Raw genomic sequence first — 21,433 nt, forward strand, 5'->3', positions numbered from 1 at the left:
TGCTGTTCCTGTATAAGGTAAAGCACTGGCAATATTTTAAAATGCTGATATGTTTATTTGCATGATTTGTTATGGGTCTCTATAATGTAAGACATATAAAATGTGATATCAATGCTTAAATATCAAGGTGTTAGGCAGCTTAGAAATACCTGAGACCTGATTCTTGAGCAAAGAACTAAAAGGTTTTAAGGCTTCATGAAACATAATATCATTGCACTCAGCCTCCTGGGTTCTTCCCCAAAATAAGACTTGCTTCCCACTTGTTCTAACTGCAGATAGAGAGGAACGGCTCCAAATTCACCTTAAATACCTCCCTCCTCTGTATAAGTTCAAATCAGCATTCTTTCTCATTTGAAGCTGAAACACTCAGAGATCGCCCCCAGACACTGCCTTTGTGCAAGGAGCTCATATGAGACAGGATTCTGTGCCACAAGCATTTGCGGCCCCAGATGGTCCCCTTCATTCCAGCCCCCCTCCTCTATGATCACAGAAATCACACTGGATCTATTGCTAGGGGTCATTCACAGACACAGAGGATGACACTGAGGCCTGGCCCACATTTACTGGGAAATTCATGGCAGTCGATGGGAGATACGCAAGCTACTCTACGTACCTTGCATATCTCCCATCGACATCTTAACTTCTACTTACCGCAGAGTCTTCACTTCCCTGCGTCGACGGAAAGTGCGCTCCCACTGATGCAGCGTTCCTCTTTTTCTGGGGTGGATTTATTAAATCGACTTCCAGATGGATTGAGCAGGTCTCCACTTTTGCTCAATCGATTCCAAAGAATCAATCTGACGGCAGTGAGTTTGCCGCCATCGGTGAAGACATATCTTGATTTTGATCCTAATATTCCCTCATCTGGTGAAGTAAGCATGGACGCATTTTTCCTGGCTATTTCCTCAGTGAGTTGATATTACTATTATTATTATTATTATGTTGTGAGAGTATCTACAGGCTCCAATCATGGATCAGAGCCTCCTTGTGCTAGGCTCTGTATATAACACACAATGAAAAGATGGCTCCTGCCACAAGGAGCCTACAATTTAAGCAATAGCAGCATTGCAAAAATGCCAGAAATTTGGAGTAAACAATATTGGCCCAGATTCTGACCCCTGGTGGGGGATGTGTGTGTGGGGTTGGTAGGAGATTTTACACAGCTCTGGAGATGTCAGGAGCCTAGAATGGCCTGTGGAAAGTTCCCCCAACAGACAAGCAGTGAATGATCAGCATATGTGTGCCTATGTTGCAGCCCCTAGAATAGAGGCCTGGCAGAGATAAGCCCTTAGGGTTGATCTAATTTAACTGACTCTTGGAGCTTTTCCAAACTTTCATCAGAGGCAGCATGAAGTTGCACCCCATCTCATTGCCTACACTTAAACTGTTGCAGCAGCAACATGCACTTCAGTGTCCTTCTGAGGCTATGTTTACACTTAAAAATGCTACAGCAGCACAGCGCAGACACTCACTACAGCAACTGGCAGGTTCTCCCATCCATGCAGGTAATCCACCTCCCTGAGAGATGGTAGCTAGGTTGACAAAAGAATTCTTCCATTGACATAGTGCTGCCTACACCGGAGGTTAGATGGGTTTAGCTATGTCACGTAGGGGTGTGGATTTTTTACACCCCTGAGCAATGCAGCAGGGTCGACGTAACTTTTCAGTGTAGACCTGGCCTCGCCAGGCTGCACTTGTGTGCTGCATCTTCAGAGGGGTATAGAGATTGGCCCTTAGTGAAGGATTTTTGTTGTTTTAAATTCCTCTATTTTTACTCCACTTTCTTACCTATTCCTTTCCAGATATTGCCTGTGCTGCTAGGAGCTTCTCTGGTGGCCATGGGAGTCCCCTGAACATCAGGCTGCAATGAATTCCAGTCTTCTGATTTCACTCACCACTCTAGGGTCTCTTCCTCACATTCTCTGAACAGGTGCTGGTTCCCTCTGATGCCAGGCATTCAACTAGAAAGCAACAGATGATACAAACCACTCCATCCTGCCTCATTATCAATGCATAGTGAAAAAGTAAAACATCTGGTATCTTTCTGCAAAGTTTACATTCATCACACCCAGGACCAAAACCACCATCAGAACATGGGCAGAGACATTCAGAGCCAGCATCTCTACTCAGGTTACAGAGATGCTAGTGCTTAAATGCTCCTGGATTGATGCACTGGGGAAGTTTAGAAATACTTTCTATGATTACAGGACATGATGCAGAGCAAAAGGGAGACACTAATGCAACACTTCAATTTTTAAAAGCTTTCCAATGAAAGAGCCTGAAGCTCTTTAAAAAATTTAAAGTTGTTCAGAACTTTTTTAGTCACTTCCAATGTTCTTAGTACTTTGAAAAACATGTAGTCTGCTGTCCTGGTAGATATGAAAAGGCTTCTGTCTTGCAACAATTAAAGCTAAAGGAAATTTTTCATTATATTCCTGATTTTGACCCTACTCAGATTTTCAGAACTGTATGTGCATATTTGCACACTTAGTGTGAGCATACAATTTCTATGTTTGCACATGCAATTACAATTAATGTACATGCAAATGTCCCGTTAACATATTGTCTACATAGTCTGTTCTATGTGAACCACGATGGATGTAGTTTAAAATGTCTGCAGCCATGGGAAAACCACCAAAGGGCAGTGGGTTTATGATGCGTCCAGCTAACAGAATTGGCAAATTATAATAAATAATAGTGCTTGATGCTGAAGGTCACAAGGATGATCCCTTGCCGCAACACACTGTCTGCTATAGACAATGCTGAGCAATAGGCAGCTACAGGTCCACTTGGCAATGAAGTCAGTTTGCCCCATTTCCTCAACAGTGGACTGCCATGAGGCTCAGGACTCAGGCCAATGCTTTTCAACGTTTACACAAGCGATGTGCCTCCAATGAAGTCGCACAAATTTGTATTTGTGGATTATCTAACCCTGACAATGCAAACAGCCGGCTTCAGCAACATCAAGTCCACCTTGAATGAGGACCTAAACACCATGGAGGAGTATTTCTGGAATTGGAGGCTCAAGCCAAATGCTCACAAAACAGCAGTCACTTCATTCCATCTTGATAACAGGAATGCTGAGCGCACCCTGAAAATGACCTGCTGCAGCAACGCCGTGCAACAGGACCCCACTCCAACCTATCTCAGAGTGAAGCTGGATCACGCACTAATCTTCCACAACCATTTGAAGAAGGTAGCTGCCAAGACAAAGACAGGGGTCAAGGTGGTCCAGAAACTGGCAAGCACAAGCTGGGAAGCAGCGGCATCTGTGCTATGGACGTCAGCGATGGCCCTTGTGTACTTTGTAGCTGAGTACTGTGTACTGGAATGGACCAGAAGAAGCCATACTCGATTTGTTGATGTCCTTGGAACACTGTAATGAGTTGCATCACTGGAACTCTTAACCCCAATGCCTTGGCTGCCAGTGCTGTCGCACATTGCTCCTCCATCCATTTGCTGCAATGCCACAACCCTTCAGGAATTCCAGAGGATTGTGGAAAACGAATGTGTTCCCATCCACCAGGACCTTAACAATGTCCCTCACCACCGTTTGAAGTGGCGAAAGCTCTTTAGGACCTATGCATTAAACCTTCAACAATGCAACTTCAACCCTGATGAAGCTGGAAAACCAAAAGGAGTTCACAAGAAGTTACAAATAAACATCTCGTAAAAGACCCAATGAAGACCCTGGCTTCGATCTCCTCCTGAGATCATGGGCAACCCTAAACCGCAGCCGCACAAACCCTGGCAGCTGTGGATACTTGCTGCACAAATGGAACCTTAAAGACTCTCCAGTGTGTGACTGTGGTCACCTAGAACAGCCCATGGAACATATAACAACTCAATGCCTGATTCACAAATACAAAGGAGGCATCACAGCAAAAGTGCTACTCCAGACTCAGTTATCTGGCTTAACCATCTGATTGTAAAATTATAGTTGTTGCTCTATATTTACATCAGCCATACAAAGAAGAATAAAATAACAATAATAATGATAATTAATAATTACAAGCTTTTTACCTAGCACTTTGCATTTGCTGATCTGATAGCACTTGGCACACCACGGTATCATTATCCCTATTTTATATATAGGGAAACTGAGGTACAGCAAGGTGAAATGCATCCAGGATTTAAATGTATGGAGTCTGACTGGCTGGGGGAATACAAGGGCAGGATTAAGGATGTTTCTGTATTCCTTAAGAGTACAGTTGCACACTCTCCAATGAGGTGTTTAATTTAAAACAAATTTAACTTTGAATTTCCTGACTTTCAAAAGTTTGTGCTTTTTCAAAGCTACATTACTTTATTAAGGGATTTTTGATACATATTTAGGACCTGAATTCCACTTTAATTAAGTTTTTTGTCTGGGATGTTTTAATTGTTGTTTGAATTCATCTTACTCAGCTTTACGTTCTGAATTCAGTTTCACAACAGTTGGCAGGAACTTGGAACCCATATGTTTAAGCAGACAAGGGTTATGTACAAATAAATTCCACAGTAATGTAAAAGGTGAATGGAAAGATGTGTACAGCTATGACAATGTGCAATGTTTGAGAACAGCTGCATGCAGCTAAGCAATAGAAAGGTAATAAGGAATTATAGTATTTTATTTATTAATTCAATATGTCCTGTTTTATTCACTGGCATGTTAAGAATGCAGAACAATAAACCATTCTCATTTGTTTTCCCTGGTGGGAGGAACTGATCAGACAAAATCAACCAAAGTGTCTGGCTACAAGTGGATTGGGCTGTAACCCCTTCCAAAAATCATGTTAATGTTTTTATGGGAAAGGAAAAATAGGGACTTGATTCTCTCCCCCACCATCCCAGCCAAGGTACTCACCCCACCTGAATTGACAGAGGTGTCGGCTGCCCCGATTGCATATTCCTGGTTTCCTGGGACCCTGTGGAAGTCTCCGCAGTGGACTTTGTCTGCATATGGGAAAGGGCAGATGTGAGGTGTGCATCATCCCCTACCCAATGCAGCCTGAAGATGTTAATTAGCTTCCCATAGGAGCTTCTCCATGCTGTGGGGAAGCCTTTGGCAGCATGACTCTTTGGAGCATGCTGTCAGCAAACCAGCAGAATTAAGGTCATCTCCCTTGCCTGTTATTTGATCATATCACTTCCCTCTATGAATCCCTGCACGCACTTCCACTATCACATCAGATTTAATCTTGTCACCACCTTCAAAGCTCTAAATTGCTTTGCCTCTCTCTATTGCATCACCCGCAAGGAGTTTTATGTTGCCCCCTCTTCTCCACCCATGCTCAGCCCACCATATGTTTGTCAGCTTCCCACACATTAGCTTCTGTGCCAGTCTCATGGTATGGCCTCTCTGAGCTCTCCCAGAAAGCTCCTAACCTTGCCCACATTTAAATCTCTTCCTTAAAGATCACTTCTCTGGTATTGCCAACTGTGGATTTAGGAGACTTGTATAAAGAGTTCACTGCTTGTTCCTCCCCTTATTCTAATCTCTGTCTACTCACCTGTTTGTGCTTAAATGTGAACTTCTCAGGACAGGGAGCATCCTTCCCTGAAAGCCTGAAAGTGCTTAGCACAATTTGAGTGTCACCATAAATAAATATGTAATAACAGGCCTCCAAGTGGATGGCTGTGTGTAGCTGGCCAGATCTCAGGGACTCTGAGCAGATCTCAGGGAAAGTGTTTGGGGGCCAAACTCCCTGTAGAGGAGCAAACCCCACCCTCCAAGGAGAGTTTCAGAGGGAACTTTGGAAAGAAAGCCTGTAAAGTTTTCCTTCCCAACTTGATATTGGTTATTGGTGGGCAATCGCTGGGTATTTCTCACTGTCTATACCCTGCCTTTCAGGGGCGTCAGGCATTGGTGCATCTTGGTCCCTCCTGTTGTCTACCTGTGGCACTTTAATAATTTGGTTTATGTCCGGTTGTTGGGTTTAGTGTATGGGAACTGGGAGGTGTTAGTCCCCTTTCACATACAGATCAGACTAGATGATTTGGTGATCCCTTCCGACTTCTGTGTCAGAAGGGGCAATCTGAGACTAAAATATGAGACAGCAGACACTTAAGAGAGGGAAATACCACAAAACAATATCAGTGAACAGTCACAGGAATTTTAAAAAATCCATTTCACTTTGGCTATGTTCATGTACCCTTGTGCTTTTGTGATTTCTGCGAATATTCTTGTGAATGGATTTCCTGACAGGAATATTCACAGAAACAGAAAATTTTAAACAAATATAAGAGAAAATTTGCAGAAACCTAACTTTGAACTTGTCCATGTGAGTATTTACTCCAGAAATCTGATACTATGCACTACGTTTATCCATCCAGGCAACAAAAGCAATAACCTGGGATCTGTGTGTCCAATCAAAAATAACTGATGTAGCTCAAAATTTGAATAGCACTAATGGATATTCAAGTATACTCTATACAAGACAGTTTTACCAGTAATACAGGTATAATTATGCTGGTGTAGTTAAACTGATATAGTTATACTGGTAGAGTAAAACCAATATAGTTATACTAGTGCAAACCTTGTGTGGACACCCTTCCAATATGAGTGGCTTTTTAAGATAATTTTATTTAGCGTAAATCTCTTCTCAATCGACATAAACTAAACCATAAAAGGGCCTCTTATACCAGAATAAGAACCACACCGGCAGTTACACCAGTATGACTATAATTGGTTAAAATTCACACCTTATGTCTATTGGTAGAAGTTCCTGTGTAGACAAACCCTTACATAGAATTGTGTGCAAAACAGCCCCAGAGCAGAATTAATCATAGTAAAGTTGTGACTATTGTAAAATGTTTATGGGCTGGCTGCCAGCTTGGCTGACTCACCAGGAATTGAACTGCGAACTTCCAGAACTGTATTCACTACAGTTTGAGCTCAAAAATCAGCCTTTGTAGATGAACAGAATGAGAGGCTAAATCATAGTTAAATAATTTATTTTCTATGCACAGAGACCTGCTGAGACCTATGTTTATATTATTTTAAAAAATTCTTCATTGCAACTGGAAATGGAAGATAAAATAGCCCTCTTGACTTTTATATCTAGAACAAATCAGTAATCTATTTAACAGAAAATTACCGGGCATGGTGATGTAGCTGGACTGGTGATATTGTTAATAAGCACCATAATCCCTTGATGCTTCCAACTCTTTCCTTCTTGATAAGAGTTCCTGTAATCCTTATTTTAAAATTACTCTGACTGCAGCATTTCTTTGCTGAATGTAGATCTAAAGTAATCTATCAGTTTGCCCTGGATCCATATTCACTCTGATATCAATGGGAGGATTGAGGCCAGCACATGGCCCTGAGGGTTAAATATTAACATTAAATGTTAATGTTTTAGACTTAAGAGGGAAAGAAAGTTAAATAATTAAGCAGCTAGGTTTTTTGCTAGGCTTGTATTGTATAATGAGGTTACTGTTATCTCTATCTGGGTGGGCAGGTGGGTAAAGATAATTACTGCCCGTACTGGATATATAACCAACTAAGAGCATGTATGTTGATGATTTTGGTCACAGAACTGTGATGAATGAAACTCTTGCCAGTGTCATGTATCATTCAAAAAGTATAGCTGGCCCACCCTGCCGTCTCAGCTTGTCAGACACAATTGTTTGGTACTGACTGAAAACATTAAGGTGCAAAACACTAAATTCTGCTCTGATATGTATATGCAGCTCTTCTTCAATCAACAATCTTGAGTCTTTCTGCCAGTTAAAGTGTCCAGGAGAACTGCACCCTTAAATCGGAGGGCAGATTTAGCACTAAGTAAATAGTTCACTCTCTTTTTTTAATCTCAGATCTTAAATGACTTTCAGTTAAGAGAGAGGCTACAGTGACATTTCCATGAAGAATTACAGTCTGAGTCTAGAAACCAACCTCATGCATGTAGTTCTAGTAGATTTAATTTTCCAAAGTGACTAGGAAATTATGATTGGGATTGTACGGCAGGGTTGCTTGTGATGAGGGGTGGGGGTCAGCAGCCCTGGGGTTCCCTTCTGGTTTATGTCCCATGTTCCTAAAATCTCAGTCAAATATCACTAGTTCAGCTACACCACCCTGCTTCAAAGCTTTAGCTGGTCACCTGCAGGGATTAGTAAGGGATTCCCTCTCCTACCCACCATTTAGTTTGGGTTTTTTTTGTCTCCTTCCTCTGAAGCATCAGGGAGTGCTGCAGCTGGACATGGAACCCTGGACAGCGTGTGCCCAGCCACTGAGGTGGCACTGATCATTCTCTCTCTTGGGTGCCTGGGTGGCTGGTTCTTGCTCAATTGCTCAGGATTTTGCTCAGCTCTGTGACCAAAATCAGGATTTGACTGATCATCATGTGTGGGATTGGAAAGAAATTCCCTCCTAGATCAGACTGGCAATGACCTTTGGCTTTTGTTCACCTTCCTCTACAGCATGGAGTGCCAGTCACTTAACAGGATAATCTTGATATATCACACTAAATCAATTCACTGGCGCACCCTGGTACCTCCTGTTTTAACACAGCACACAATAGTTTAGTCTCCTATTGGCTGTAATACTTTGGTTTAATTCTGGTTGTTGAGTTTAGCATGAGGATGACCAGGTGATATTTGGTGGCCTGTGACATACAGGAGGTCAGACAAATGATCAGGTGATCCATTCTGGCCTTAAACTCTAGGATTTTAAATTGGGGTGCAAATTTTGGAGGTGGGTGGGCACCAACTCCAGCACTTTCTGAGAATTGGGCCCCTTTATGGGGCCACCTGGTTGGTACCTAAAAATGAGGCAGATAAAATCAACAAACACTTTTGAAAATGTAGGCATTTCATTTACTTGCATGAGTAAAGGTTGAAAGGTCTGACTCTCAGTTTGGTGTTAACATGGATGTAACAAGAAATAGGCAGTATCACAGGAGTCCCATGTTCTTAGCATAAAGAAATCCACTATCACTCTCAAGTGTCACCACTGCTATACTTTTTATCTAATTTACATAGCCTATTTTCTTCACTGTGCAAATTCTAGCCAAACAAGCATTTCTGAGGCCAAATGTATCTGGCATGATTAAGAGCAACATTTGAACTGCATGAAGATAAAGTATTGTAGGGAAAACCTGCAGTCTAAGAAGAGGTTTCTATTTTGATTTGCAACAGCAGGAAAGCCCATTTCCCTTTGGTAGCTTTAACAATGTAATTAACCTTAACTTGAGCCACTCTATTATTAATTGCTCCTTGGTGAAGAAATTTCACAGCATTCTGTCTCTAGTGTTTATGTTAGTTCATTATTGCTAGGAGAGGTATCTTTAGATCATGTGAAGACAGCTCCCAGTTACTCTTCTCTGGCCTTTAAAGAATGCTGAGTAAGTTGTTCTTCCCTATTAAAATTCCATTATCGCCTCTGGAATCATAGCAGTTATTATGTAAACTAACAGAGCCCAGTTGGGCAACTTCAGTTTCTTTTTTTAAAGGTGACTGCTAAATCTAATGAATGAACAAACTAAATCTGCCAAAATGTCATTTTCATTAATAAATCTGTATATTATTAGAATCCTCTCATTGGGAACTGGATATCTAAGAGGATTAATCAGGAGATTTCAAGCTTTTCTTCTGTGAGCTGTTGGTCTGATTCCAGTCTGAAATGGTTGCAACCAAAATTTCATTACCTTCTGATAGCTATTTGGTGATTTCAATCCATTACCAATTGACAGGTGGACCCCATAAGAATCCTCCCCAAACCTCAACTGGTGCTAATTTATACCTGTTTGGGCAATCAGAACACACAGGCTAAGGTATTATTCTCTTTTCCAAAGAACTGGTCCCTCCAGGTCAGGGCTGGTTGACAGGGAAATGTGAAGAAGCTTGTAGTGTTGAGGCTCAAGCCTTCTGTGGGCATACAGAGCACTTCAACTTCCAGGTGCTGCCAATTCAGATCCCTTACTAGCACTAAATTCTGTCCACATGCGCATGTACAAAAAGGAGTTTCCCAGTGCTTATATTCAGAAAGCTTTCACAGCAAAGAACACAAAATAATGAGATTACAAATTATTCTTTCCCCCTTTTTCTATCTGAGGCCTAATACTAGATACAATTCGAGTGTTTAATTTTATTATAGAAACCCTCCCAGTTCTCAGGAGTGTCCCACTAATTTCACACTTGGAGTTCGGTTGGAGGAGAATAGAGTTTGGGTGAATTCACACAAAGCTAGTACAAACTCTATGCACCACTTAAGTACTTGAAATAGGCAGCTTGTGGCTGGAGCCAAGAATCCAGCTCAACTTTTTAGAATGTGAGGTCTCTGTTTTCCTACAGGAAATTTTATTAAAGTTTAAAGCATAAGAACAGAATGAATTGCAGATATAATACGAATCTAATTTATCAGCCTTTGGGTATTTGAAAAATATATATGCAATTATAGATTGCTGAAAGCATGGTTTGATGTTCTATATTTTGGAGCAGTCGGAACACTCTCTAGTAAGGTAATTAATAAATGATGAACCTAAAATAAACAAAATGCAAAAATAAATAATATATTAAGAAGAGCAGCAGTGCCTCACTGGACACTTCTCCACAGTATCTTGTCCTTTATCATCAACCTTTTTTTAAGGTCTTTTAGCTTGATTTCAGTCAATGTGACAGTGTTTTTATCCATCTATTTCGATTAATCTATCAATTATGATTCCTTGTGACTCCGTCTTAAATGTTTTGCCAAAATCTACATATGTTACATCAGCCACTAATTCTATCAAAGAGAGCAGTCATGTTTGTCTAGACAAAGGTTTCGCTGTATAAACCCATAGGGTGGGATTTTGTGCTGTGCCACTAAGAAGCACAGTACAGCACTCACAGCCCAGGTGGAGGGAAACTAAGGTGGCTTCAAGCCGTATTTTTGCTCTCCCCGTTCTGGGTAGCAATCAGGTGCTCTGAAGTACCTTAGGCAGCTCTAAGTTATGGCAGGCCTTTCTCCAGTTACCTCCGGACAGAAACACCACTAGGAATCCTTGGGTGCACCATGGCTCCATCCCTGCCCTACCTCTAACATTCTCCCTGTGCCCAGGCTTGTAGTGAGGTGATCATAGGGCATTGTAAGCTGAGCCTACAGAATTCTCTCCTGGCTGGATCAGGGGCCCTCATGGCTTATAAAAGGACACTATCAGAGGGATACAGGATGCCTACTGTTCATGGTCCCATACTCTCTACCCTCTAGTGTGTTGTCCAGTCTAGTAGAAGCAGGGTCTGAATAAACTTGCGCCTGACACTTAGTGATAAATTGATGGGGTGGGGGAGATTTCAGGAGCAGATTATATTTGCATAGACACGCCTACTCTGCCTAGCTGGGCAGCAGATGGAACTGCTTTGCCAAAGTGATCAATTTTGGCTGGTTTTGGGTTACAATTCATTTTAGGTTAATTCCTTGTTTTGCCTGATTTGCAGACTGAAGATTCATCTGCAGGGCCCGGCTCAACTACATCCCGCTGAACAGAGGTGGGAAACTGAGGCAAAGGATGCTGCCCAGTGTGCCATGGGGTGGGTGTTTGCTTATGGTTATATGCTTTTGAAACATGATTGTGGTGTTTTCATGAAGTTGGGTTCCTCTTCCTTTTTAAAAGAGAAAAAACAAGAGTCCTGTAGCACTTTAAAAACTAACAAATTTAATTTCTGCAGGCATTCGTTAGTCTTTAAAGTGCTACAGGACTCTTGTTGTTTTTGCTGTATACAAACTAACACGGCTACCCCTCTGGAACTTTTTAAAGAAGTTTTCTTTTGTTATACACAGACTCTGTGCTAGAAGTATTGCTTCTCTGAGGTGCCCAGGGATGGTGTTTAGTTTTCCCAGATCACTGGGTGAAGGCTTGAGCTGCTTCTGCTCTGTATTGTTAAGCGGAACCTAGATATTGAATCCGGCTCTTGTTGCAGCTGACATCACCTAGTAGAAGGGTTACACAGTTTTAAATGACCCAAGCAACGGGGCTTCCATCACTTCTCGAGTGAGCTTTCATTTTCAGGGTGAAATAGAGGTTGTTTTCTATAATAGGCAGCCTAAATTCTCCGTATCTTAATTCCATCCTGTTATTCTCATTCATCACCCTAAATACTTCACATTCCTTACTTCTTACACTCTTTAAATGTTTGTAGACATTATCCTTTACTCCCTTGGTTATCTCTTAGCCAAGATAAACTGTACATTATTACCTCCTTAATCATTTTTGAAAAGTCAGTCCTTCCAGACCTCCAAGTTTAAGAGGAATAATTAATAATAGTTACCATGTTTTAGAAATAGCTATGATGGATCAATAGATGAAACAGTGTGCGGCTTAGCTGTTTTTAAAACCCTTTGAGATTCTGGGAAGGAAGAGGCTTGGAAATACAAAGTATTAGTCCCCTAAAGAATGCATAGAACACTACTTCTGCAGCGGTGATCTGCTGTCACAGGGTTTAGTGCTGACTAGCATATTTTGCTATATAAATCCATGCCATCAAAAATTGGACTAAAATATTATTTTGTACCAAAATAAAGATTTAAGAATTTTACAATTGTTTAACTGACCGGATTATAGTTAAGGAAGTGCAGGGGTTTCTATGTGGAGCACTCACTATATTGCAACTTACTGCAATGTATTCAAGTGGGATTTGGCTTTACTACTTAGATTTCTGCTGGTGTTGTCTTTCTGGCTGCAGTGCTGATTCTTCTCATCCATCCATCTGTGGGTACTTTGGTTAGGCCTTTCCAAAACAGTTAAGGGATTTCTTCTTCCCATTTGTCACAGAGGCCAAAGGAGCAGAAACCATCAGAGATCTCCCCTTCCACAGTGACAAGGAGAAAGGATCCTGGGAGATTTTTTTTCTCTACTGTTCTCTGTGACCAAGAGGAGGTGGTCAAGAGACAGGAAATTTTAATGCTACCAGCTCTTGCTGGTAACCAATAAGCTGGAGAAGTCCTGAGCCAAACACACTAACTCTCAGCATTTCAAAAATCTGGATCCATTTTGCATTTCCTTCTTTGCATTAAACTGCCAGTAAAAGTTTTTTTAATCATGATGGATGCTGACAAATACTACAAGAGAACAGTGCAGAGTGTCACTCTGGTGTGTGACTAATAGCTTTACAATATCCAGTAGCTAAGTTAAATAATGGAAGGGAGATGAATGGTGTCTCTCCTATTGAACAGGAAAAAAGAAATAAGAATTATTAGAACTATTGATTTTAAAGGAATGTGATGCAAATTGAAACCATTCAATGCGATATTTCTGGAACTCTGATCAATCAAAACAGTATCCACATAAAACTGCTTGTTGGAAATGTCAGAAATAATTGTTCAAGAACACTTACTTTAATGCATCTTGTAAGAAATTTTTTTTTTTACTCTTCTAGTGAGCTGCTCAAAATCCCCATTCTTCCACTGAACAGGAACCGATGACCTATTGATTTGGGAATTAAAATTATTATGATGCTGCCTCTTTGTCGTTCGGACACATAATCAATAGCAGAGCTGAGAAAAGCACTGGTGATAACCCCTCTTTTGACAGCTTGTCAATAATGTAGGCATCATGATCAAAAGGGCTGTAGTAAGACTCATAACCTGCATCAGGCAAACAAGGGTACCAAGGGTAGGGTGAAAAATAAAAACTCAGTTAAGTTTTATTGCTACGAAGTAAGCCAAGGACAACAGACTCCTTGACAAGAACATGCAAAAAAAATGTTCAAATGAAGAGATCTCATAAAAGGTAAAGCAAACAAATTATTGAGTGAGCTTAAATCATTAGTTACAAAACACTGGGTACTCCTACCTTGTCAGTTTCAAAAGAAAGTGAGATTTAAAATTTTCAAGGAGTTTATCAATTACTTCATTTTAATCATTTTTCCATCTATCAATAATTCCACTCATCATGTTCTAGAAGCCTTAAGTGAATATATAAAGCAAAGTTTTAAAAAAGATGATACAGCTTGTATTTCTATAATACTACTGAAAGCCAACCATTTCACTCTGCAATGAAGAGTCATCCATCCAGGTGTGTTGAACCTCAGTGACTAGGAATATTTCAATTAAGTCGGGGAATTAGGCAAGCAAAGATGAAGATACACTTGAATATCCTTCAGCTGACTCTAATATGTGCACCCATATCTGTTTCCATTACCCATTGTGCACCAGTAGTTGGAAAATTACTCCATTTCTGGATACCATAATAGGATGGAGACCTGGCCCCACTGGAATAAATGGCACTGGACTCCAAAAGACCTGAGGCACACTATGAACAATTAATTAAGGCTCACAACATATTTATGAAGAAGAGAAGTATCATTAAATCTACCTTACAGATTTGGAAATGGAGATTAGGTAATTTTCAGACTTGGATGGCTAAATTTGGACACAAAAATCCATACCCTGAGAACCTATTTTGAAAATGTTAGCCTAAGTCACTTGACCAAGCTCATACAGGAAATGTGGCAGAGCCAGGCATAGAACTCAGAAATTGTTATTCCTTTCCTATGCCTTCTGCACCAGACCAAGGCTGTGTCTCCACTACAGAGCCTTTGGCATCATAACTCCCTAATCTAAATGCAGTATACACTGATGTAAATCCTGTTAAAATATGTATAGCAACACTATATGCAAAGTTATAAAATTCTACTGTAGGATTATTACTGAAATATGTTGTAATTCTGGGTAACATCCACAAGTCAGTTTTTCAGAGACAAAGACACACTAGCACCCTAGACATCACCTACTCAAGTGGCTATCCTCCAGCAGGGGTGAAGGTATAAATAAGGAATTTACATTTAATCACAGAAAACAACTTCCACAAGGGACTGCGTGTCACCATGACTCATCAAGGATATTTCTAGCACAAGAAATTGAATTATAAAGGGGAGGAAAACACTTGACTTCATCTCTCCTCCTCCTTTCTCTCTGCTCAGAACATCAATGACTCTCAAAGAGGGGGAGTAGTCCCAGGCTGAAGAAACACCTAGCCTGTGAAATTTACTGCAGCATATGATGAGGAAAACCTTTGCCTTTAAGTCCATTTAACTTGTTAATTTAGGTACTAGCTTGCATATTACTCTTATTTTCTTTTTTAACCAATCCTGACTTTTATGCATTATCACTTGTAATCACCTGAAATCTCTTTTTCTGTGGTTAATAAACTTATGTTTATCTTAACTAGTGTGTTTGGACTAGAGTGTGTGGGAAATTCCATTTACAGTAACAAGCCTGGTGCCCATATCATTTTCCTTTGATGAAATGATGGACTTTCTATGAGGTTGCATTGTTCAATGGTGTCTCGGATAGGGTAAGACACATTTCTGGGGGAAACTCTGGGACTCAGAGGTGTCTACCTGTATGTAATTCATGAGTGTCTGGTCAGCGTGCTCATGTATTTAACCGGAAGTAAATTTGCATGCCGAACACTGTGTGAACCAAGAAGGAGAAGGTGGTCTGACAGCAAAGCAGTGTAAAAAGCACCCCATGCTAAAGGATTAAGGGGACACTGCTGTTCAACTGCCAGATTGTACCCTGGGTAATGTCACATTGCTTCAAAAATTTTAACCTCTAGGTTGACTGAAGTTCAGGAGAATAAGAATCATGTAAAGGCTTTTCTGTTAATAACCAGTTTTCTTAGGGCAGGACTACACCTAAAACACTGCACTGACACAGCTGCACCAATGCTGTGCCACGGTAGCTCTTTAATGAAGATGCTCTACGCCGAGGGGAAAGAGCTCTCCTGTTGGCGAACTTAATCCACTCCCTGAGAGGCGATAGCTATGTCAACTGGAGAAGCTCCCCTGCTGACAGTGGTGTCTACACAGGGCGTTAGGTCAGTATAACTATGTTGCTTGGGGGATGTGTGAAAAATTCTATATTGTAGACCAGACCTTGGACATCAAGGGCTTGCTTTCTACAGACATCGTGAATCCAAAGGATCAGGAAATAAAGGAAACTTTGTTCGAGTTTCCTGAGTCATTATCAGAGACAGATACAAACCTACATCAAAAAAAAAAAAAAAAAAAAAAAAGGAACATTGGTATGGTCATAACTTGTCTCACAAATATCAGAAAGATCTAACCTGAGTTTTTGGTAAATTGTGCAGAGAAAACAATAATACCTGAGACTGCTGTTTTAGTTAATGAGACTAAAGAGATTTCTAAGGAGGAGCAGCTTTCTCTACTTATTTGATACCTTCATGAATGCTCTGTAAAAGAAAGAGCTATTGGTACCTACCACATGCTTGAACATGGTGCTCATTCCTTGGCAAACTTTATGTAAGGCTAAACATTCAGTACGATACTTGATTGGCAATTTTGACTGGGACAATGTTATGACAATGCAAGTGTAATGAGTGGGTGGGCTAATGGAGTTCAAGCAAGAATAAATAAAAAGCACCGTACGCTATGTACTTTCGTTGCCATATCCACAAGTTAAGTCTTGTTTTAATTGAGACTATTTCAGATATGCCTGTACTTTCAAAATTCTTTATCACTGTACAAGCTTTGTACAGCTTTATGGCCAAAAGCAATACCAGATACAAGTAAATTGTTAAAGCTCAAAAACAGCTCCATAAGAAAGTTATTCAGCTAGTGTGACTGACAGCTCCTATGTGACTTTATTGGTACCGAGCAGTAAGTACTACAAATCTACACTATGAAGCTATACTTGCTGTACCAGAAGCAATCAGTACAGATCATTCAGAAGTTTCAGATGAGGTAACTAGATTTCAAACTAAGCTAGGGTCTTTCTTAGTGTATTTACTTGTCTTGGAAAGAATATTTCATCTGTGAAGTGCATTATTAGAGCTTCAAGGAAGTGGACTTGTTTTACTATGTACTACACACTTGATCAAAGAACTAGAATCAGCAAGATGTGATGCAGAGTGGGAAAAAATAGTGGAAAAAAGAATTTGTTGTTGATATCAGCATTGAAATGGATTTATGGAATTTTTGTCTAAATGTCCTGCAAAAATTCAGAAAAGTTTCACATTGACTCTCTGTTAGACAGTACCACTGAAAAAAAGACATATTGGGGAATCGAGTCTCAGTAATAGATTTTGAAGAACTTATTTTGCTGTTCTTGACCATTTCATTCCTGAGTTCAACTGGTGTTTTATGGATAATCAACAGTTGCTGGAACTGATGGAAGCATTTGATGTAGATCCTCAGAGTTCATGGACTTCAAGAAACTGGAAGATTTTTCACATTGAAATATTCTCCTCAGCAATATAGAATCAAATAATTAAGTAAAAGGTGAAACATTTATATGATCTGAAGAGAAACCAGAGTACATGGCAAACATTTTAAAAAACAGCTGCTTAATTCTAGGCTCCTATGTCCATACTTAGTCACATAAATAAAAGATCAGATCTGCAAAAATGCTGGATCCATATACACCTCCTTTCCACATAAACCCCCTTTTCTCCCACTTTGTCTTATTGCAGATATTTTGCAAAGCACATACACATTCACTGAGTTAGCAGAAAGACTGAAGATCACAAAAGGCATGAGTCCTGTATCAATTTAAGCTTCTTGCAGTATTAATTTGCTTGCATCCCTCTGTGTCTCTGGTTTGCTCCTGGGAAGTTTGAAATGTGTAATGAGTCCTGAATGGAATCATTATAATAATGGGAATTTTGCCCGAGTAAGGACAACAAGATTTAGCCCAGATATGGCTTATTATGTACAAGTGACTGTTTTTAAAATCCAGTTCTATGTTATGGAGTGTAGTGGTTTGTACCTAGCCCCCTTGCTGCCCAGGCCCTCGGCTTCCACAAATCACTTCCAGACAATGGCTTCATGCTCCAGCAGTATGCTTCATTTATAATGGGTTCCCTACCACCTCCTATATAACCAGTTCCCACCAATTGCAAGGGTCTTACAGATTTTGCTTCTAGTCAAAAGATAGTCAGCCTTCCCTTGCTCTAGCTTTCCCCCCCTGAGTGTTTGCCTCTCCTTTCCTTCCACAGGGCTCTTCCTGGGAGCTTTTATAGCCTTCCCAAGTTCTACAGCTGTTCCTAATTCCTTCCTTCCAGGCTGGCTTGCTCAGTTGGCTCCCATCTACCCTTAATGAGGGCTCAATAGCAAGGCTAGTTCAGTTTGGCTGGTCACACCCTGTTACAGGGGGCTGCTCTCTGGCTCTTAAGCTACCACTCTTCTGCAGGGACCTATTCCTCCCCCTTGGATCCCTTAGTGCTACTGCTACCAGAGTGGGGGCCTTGTTGGCCTGCAACCCTCCTGTCCTACCAGCTGGGAGGGAGGGAGTGGCCAGCCGGCCCCATCACTCCCTGTGGAAGTTAACTACTTGCTCCCACCCCTGCTGCTATGAGCCCCCCCTTCCCTGCAGCTGCTTCTCCCCTTCAGCCCATCTGCTTGTGGGTATTCCTGCTCTTCCCCTTCTCTGGCCTTGGCCCCTTTTCCCTATAGCTGCCCCTGCCAGCTGGCCCCTTCCTCCCCTTTGCTCCCCCCCTCCCGGTTTGTTAGTTGGTTTATCTGTGTGCTTGTTGGTTTGTTTGCCTCGCCCTCCTTGTCTTGGCTTTCTGGTCAGTTAATTTGCCCCAACCCAGCCCCTGTGTTGGTTTTTTCCCTGCCCCGGCCTTGGCAGTTTGGGGCTGGAAAGGCTCAGGGGCAAACTTACCCCCACTTCTCCTGCCTGCCACTACTTCCCCATGTCCCTGGCCCCCGTGCTTCTGTTCCCCAGCACTCATGGCCCCCTGTTAGCTGACCCCCCTTTTTTAGTCAACCCCTGCACACTGCACTCCCCTACATTAGTTTAGTCCCTGCCCCCCTGTGCAGCTGGAGGAGCTGGTGTTCCAACCAGGGCTGGTGAGTGCATCACCCCTGTTTCCCTGCCTGGTTTGACCTCTCCATATTCTCTTGTGTTGGTGCCCTCCTCCCCTGCTTTCAGCCTAGCAGGGAAGAGCGGTTGCACCCCCTCCTAGCCCCATCCCTTCCTCCTCTGCCCCTTACCCTCCCCAAACCTGCTCCTTCTGCCTCCCAGGATGGCGGGTGTGCCTGGGACCCCCTCCCTGGATGCTCCTGCTCCTGCTCTTGATCCGATCACCTGTCCCCGCCTGTAACAACTGGCTTTGCTGCCGCTGCTGGGCCACCAGGCACCGGTCCCAGGGCACTGGCGGTGGCAAGCTTGAGCTACAGACTGGGGACCGATGAGCTAGGCAGCAGTTCTGCAGAAAAGGACCTGGGGGTAACAGTGGATAAGAAGCTGGATATGAGTCAGCAGTGTGCCCTGGTTGCCAAGAAGGCTAATAGCATATTGGGCTGCATTAGTAGGAGCATTGCCAGAAGATCACGGGAAGTGATCATTCCCCTCTATTCGGCATTGGTGAGGCCACATTTAGAATATTGTGTCCTGTTTTGAGCCCCCCACTACAACAAGGATGTGGAGAAGTTAGAGAGAGTCCAGTGGAGGGCAACAAAAATGATTAGGGAGCAGGAGCACAAGACTTATGAGGAGAGGCTGAAGGAACTAGGCTTGTTCAGTCTACAGAAGAGAAGAATGAGGCGGGATTTGATAGCAGCCTTTAACTACCTGAAAGTGGGTTCCAGGGAGGCTGGAGCTAGGCTGTTTTCAGTGGTGGCAGATGACAGAACAAGGAGCAACGGTCTCAAGTTGCAGTGGGGGAGGTCTAGGTTGGACATTAGGAAAAGTTTTTCACTAGGAGAATGGTGAAGCACTGGAATGGGTTATGTAGGGAGGTGGTGGAATCTCCATTTCTGAAGGTTTTTAAGCTGCGGCTTGACAAAACCCTCGCTGGGATTATTTAGCTGAGGTTAGTCCTGCTCTGAGCAGGGGTTGGACTAGATGACCTCCTGAGGTCCCTTCCAACTCTATGATTCTATGACTCTGGGTACTCTACTGCTGCCATGGCTTCTTCCCCCACTGTTCCAGGCGGTGCGCCCTTGGTGGGTAAGAAGGGCCAGGGGGGGAAAAGAAGAGCAAGAGCTCTGCCCGGCAAGAGATGCCAACTGGGGTGGGTCCCTCTCTCCTTCCTCCCGTCCACCAGCACTGGGGGCAGCAACACTCCCACGGTGTATGCTCAGGTGGCTGCGGCCCCCTCCTCGTCAACTGGCTGACCGCTGCCTCCAGCACCATCCCTGGAGGCTAAGGAACCCCTTCCCACCCTCACCAGGAAGCACGAGGTCCGCTGCCTCCTGGTGCTCACCTTGCCCCACGTGGAAACCTACATGCGGGTGGTGGGGTCCAGGGCCATGGTGGTGGCCTCAAAGATGTACGGGAAAGCAGTCTTCTTCCTGGAGTCTGAGGTCACTGCCCAGGAGGCAGTGGAGATGGGACTGGTGGTGGGGGGGCATCCATGTCCCTGTGGAGCCCCTGGGCATATGGGTGGTCCCCATCTCTGTCCTGCCCTTCCTCCCCAATGCCGCCCTTCTGCCTCTCCTCTCCATCCTGGGGAAGCCCCTCTCCACGATCAGCCTGCTTCGCCTCGTCTGCAAAGATCCCGCCCTCTGCCACCTCTTCTTGTTCCACTGGCAAGTGCAGCTTCAGCTGCTGCCAGCAGCACGTGGTGGGAAAGCGCTTGAGGGGTCATTTCTGGTGCCCCATCAAGGGACCCAGTACTGGGTCCATTGCTCTGCAGGGGCAGCCCAGTGCTACCTCTGCTGGGCGATGGGGCATGTGCGGAGGGACTGCCCCCTGGCCCGGCAGTGAGGGAGGCCCGGGACCCCCGAGACCCAGGAGGATGCCAGCCAGGCCAGCAGCCTGGTCCCTGTGGCTGCCCTTCCTCTTCCGTCATAGTGCATGACCTCCTCTCAGGCCCCGGGGGTGACACCCCCCCCTGAAACGCCCAGGCAAGCAGGCAGGCCCTGCCGATGCCTGGTGCAGTCAGGTGGGGCCTGTGGAGGAGAGGAAGTCAGGGCCGCCAGTGTCAGGCACTGTAGGATGCTTGCCTTGGGAGGAGGCCTCTCCTGCCCCGCCCCCAGTTTCCCGCCCCTGTCTTCCCAAGCCCCAACCCTTGTGCTTTTGTCCCCCCGGTCCTGCCCCCCCGCTGACTGGCCCTCCTCCTCAGAGGATTGTGTGCTCATGCAGGGCAAGTGCAGCAAGCGCAAGGCCAGCGCCCAGCACCCCCACCCACTCGCTGCCAAGCGCGGAGAGAGCCCCTGTAAGACCATGAAGGGGGCTGCTGGAGCCGGGCTGTCCACCATGCCCCTGCCGGAGCCCTGCAGGCAGTACTGGCCGAGGAAGCCATGGCAGCAGATGTGGGCCGCACCATCTCCCTCTTGCAGTCCCTCCTCAAGGAAGCCTCGCAGGGAACCCCTCCTGCCCGCCTGTAATCTGATCCCCCCACTGGTGCCAAAGCAACTGCTGCCTCTGCCGCTGGCGGGGAGGACCTTGTGGTGGCGGGAGGGGACTTATCATCCATTTTCGATGAGATCAATGCCCTGGGTCTGACCCTGGCTTGCCAGGGGGAGGATGACCCTTCCCCCATGGAAGGACTTGATCTGGGCAGCG

At 43.6% G+C, this 21,433-nt stretch overlaps 1 long non-coding RNA gene across 1 annotated transcript; it reads right to left on the minus strand.

Moving 5' to 3' along the window:
- Window positions 1-12,565: 12,565 nt before the first annotated feature.
- Window positions 12,566-17,893, minus strand: LOC137163719 (uncharacterized). The gene is made up of 3 exons (XR_010922807.1): window positions 17,687-17,893; window positions 13,291-13,379; window positions 12,566-13,118 (listed from the first exon to the last, which is right to left on the minus strand). It is a non-coding gene; the product is annotated as an uncharacterized lncRNA (long non-coding RNA).
- Window positions 17,894-21,433: the final 3,540 nt, after the last annotated feature.

Source organism: Emydura macquarii, unplaced genomic scaffold (genome assembly GCF_026122565.2).
Source record: "Emydura macquarii macquarii isolate MOO-44397 ecotype Brisbane River unplaced genomic scaffold, CSIRO-AGI_Emac_v2 contig_2636, whole genome shotgun sequence".
Taxonomy (NCBI): Eukaryota; Metazoa; Chordata; order Testudines; family Chelidae; genus Emydura; species Emydura macquarii.